This window comes from Rattus rattus, chromosome 7 (genome assembly GCF_011064425.1).
Source record: "Rattus rattus isolate New Zealand chromosome 7, Rrattus_CSIRO_v1, whole genome shotgun sequence".
NCBI lineage: Eukaryota > Metazoa > Chordata > Mammalia > Rodentia > Muridae > Rattus > Rattus rattus.
This window is the reverse complement of record NC_046160.1, coordinates 67,556,264-67,559,875: the sequence shown is the minus strand read 5'-3', so window position 1 is coordinate 67,559,875 and position 3,612 is coordinate 67,556,264.

Below are 3,612 nucleotides of genomic sequence, written 5' to 3'. Positions count from 1 at the left end.
TGGTCAGACTCATTTTCATTGTCTTTGGCAGGAAAGATTTGCTGGATTTTATATCTTTGATTCGAGCATTTAGACTGTGTGCGTTTTTTTTCTTTCTTGGATCTAGAATGTGGTTCTTAACCATTGGACCCTGTGACCCATTTGGGGGTCAAATGCCCCTTTCCCAAGGGCCTATAAGACATTTACAACAGTAGCAAGATTACAAAATTATGCAGGAGGAATGAAAATAAAGTTTATGGTTGGGGGTCACCACAACACAGGGTATTACAGGGTCACAGCCTTAGGAAGGTTGAGAACCGCTGATGGAGGGCCTCAATCTACCTGGCAAGCACTCTTCCACTGAACTGTACCATCATGACACCCTTGTAATTTTAGGCTGAGAGTATAGAAAATTCTGGTCGTGGTGAGAGGGCCATTCACAGGTGCCATGTACCACACAGCCGGGACTTGATCTGACTGGAGGCTGAGATAGAATGATAAAAGGACAGACAGACATCTGAGTTGGGATCAGGCGAGCAGTGCTCACTCTGATAGAGCGGTGCCTCCTACACAGCTGGGCCTTCTGTGCAGCACTAGAAGAGTTAGCTCACCTTGGGAGATCTCTGTAGGAGTGCAGCCTCAGCCTCGTCTTCTGAGAAGAGGCAGATCACACAGTAGACAATCTCATGCTTGCACACATTAGCCCTCGGCCCTCCTGAGCTTCACCCATACAGGGCAGGCTTTGCATTCCCGTGGTCCTAAGGCACTGGACCCTTGTCATGGCCATGCCCTCATCATCAATATACCTTCACTCAGGAAGGTGAGTTCCTTCACTTCCTTCAACCGCGCCGCTACACATGGACCCAGCCAGGGCTGCTCCCCGAGTAACTCTGCCACCAGGAGCAGTGCTTCCTTTGTGTTTCCATGGCTGTGAAATGGTAAAGAATGTCTGAAGAAACCTTCAGACAGTTTCTAAAACTTCATATGTCAAACGTCTTAGGTTCTGTAAAAGTTGGGACTCCCTTCTCAGGATCACTAACACCTTATGAACGATAGTGTCAGGATTCTGAAGGAAGCCCTAGTCTAATCTCGAGCTGGTATGAACCGCTGATCCCCCTGTCTGTACCCACCTGTGAAGAGCACTTAACCTGATGCTTGCCCCGCCTTCTCCTTTAGCACCTTCTGCCTTGAGTTCCCGCCTACTGTCCAACTGAACATGAAAGACTCCCATATCTAGGGGGAGCCCGCTGTGTCAGGTGGGAGCATGTGTCTCCCTAGATCCCTGTTGAAACTTCAACTTCAACACAGCAGAATAAAGACATGGGGCATCTAGGTGACAAGGCTCTGGAGTTCACAGTCATGGAAGGTTTTGCCCTTAGAGAGGAACTCTGAGGGATGAGTTCAGGCTTTCCCTCGGTCATGCAAGGGCAACAGAGTGCATGTTACGGACAGCAGCCTTCTTTCCACCCTGCAGCTCTTGGTGCATTAGTCTTAACTGGCCAAGTTCCTTTGGTATAAGAAGTCAGTTTTTGTGGTTTGTTGATGACTCAAATGGCATTTTGTTGGAGAACAAGAAGAAAGGGCTTCCAATGTCCATAGGAAGGACACCTCTTGGGTCGGTGGAACTCTGGATTCAAAGGTCCACTCCCTTTTTTTTAACCTTTTAGTGATTCATGAGTTTTACATCATGTACCCCAATCCACTCATATCCCTTCATATCTTTTCTCTACCCTTGCAACCTCCCCCCATCAAAGGAAACTAAAATGTAATATAATAAAGTAAAATAAAACCAAAAAAGCTATCTTGTCATGAAAGCTGTGGTATCATGACATGACACAGTCTACCCTTTGCCCCAACAGTTTCAGTTACAAACGTTCATTGCAATGAGTCTGTCTTCTGCTACACTTTTAACACTGGGTCCTCATGAGGACTGTTGTTCCCCTGTGTCGTGGAGATCCTGCAGCTTTGGATCTGCAGGACCTGCTCTTCACTTGCTCGTGCAGTTCATAGATAGAAGGTGTCATAGGGTAGAAGTTGGGGTGAGCCAACTCAGAGCCCTAGATTTGGGTCTGGGTGGGAGCTGAGTTGGTGAGCTTCTTGAGTTTCTTTTGAGTACATCAGCACTGTCTTTGGGAGTCCCAGGTTTCCGAGGGTCTCAGAGGGAAGATGTGATGCAATTGCCTCTCTGAGGCCCATATACACATGCTCAGGAACATCTTGGAAACAACATTTTTTAGGCACCCATAGTATCAGTTAGAGGCTCTGATCCTTTAAAATGATCATGGTTTAAAGTGAAGATTTGAATGTCCTTGAGTGTTGAGATGAGGTCTATAAAAGCCAGATGTTACAGAATTTTAGGGTCCAAGTCATAAGGCCACTGAAGCACCCCGTGTACACGTCCCACCTAGTAAACGACAGTGTCTATAACCCACAGAAGCACAAAGCGTCCTGACTATCATGTTAATTGCTATGGTGACTTTCATTATTACTAAGTGGAAATGGTCTTTGTTGTGGAGTGAATATGAAATGTCCCACATTATCTCATGAAGCTTTGGGTCCTGTGCTGCTGGATGGTTTTAGTCAACTTGACACAAACTACAGTCATCTGAGAGTAGGGAACCTCAATTTAAAGAACAAAAATGACTATACTATCAAGCTGTAGGCAAGCCTGTAGGGCATTTCTTAATTAGCGATTGACGGGGGAGGACCCAAGCCATTGTGGGTGGTGCCATCCCTGGGCTGGTGGTCCTGGGTGCTGTAACATAAGAAAGCAGGCTGAGCAAGCCATGGGCAGCATTCCTCCACAGCCTCGGCTTTGGCTCCTAGTTCCAGGTTCCTGCCCTTACTTCTGTCAGAAATGGACTGTTACTTGGAAGTATAATAGAAATAACCCTTTCCTCCCCAAGTTGCCTTTGATCATGGTGTTTACCACAGCAATAGGACGCTAATTTTTCAACCTGCTTAGACTACACAGTTTTGAGAAGTTGGGGAACCCTTGAATGTGAGGCTTAGCTGGAGGTGTTCTGTCCCTGTGAGTCCCAGGAAATTGTCCATACAGTTAAACCAGTTCCTCTGACCCCTGCTAAGCCCACGACCAGGCCTTCTCCATTCCCCAAAAGCTCAGGCCTAAATCAACTCTTCCTTAATTGTTTTTTGCCAGGAGTTAGGGAACAGCCATGAGAAAAGGACTAGGAAAGTCACTGTGGGTTGTGAGCAGGTGTGGTTTACCACCATCATGTGACCATATGTGACCTCACAAGGAGGCATTTTGAGGAATGACAGCTATCCACACGTGTCTCGCACTGGCTGGATGGAGCTGCTCCTCATACCAAGGAGAAGCTGTTGGTTGGCTGGGAAACAGTCGGACTCCCTTCAGTTCTGACAAATGTGGATTTCGCTAATCTTCTAGAAAAACACACTGGTGTTCTGTTTTGAGCCAAACACAGTGAGTTTGTTTCCTGGTTCATTGGTTTGGGTTTGTGAATTTTTTTTTTTTTTGGTTTTTTTTTTTTGATTTGGGGATATTTTGGGTTGTAGATTTTGGTTTGGGACTTAATTTGTGCTAAATCCCCAACCCGGGTTTCCAGAATTTTTCATTTATATTTTGAGTTGTAGATTTTGGTTTGGGACTTA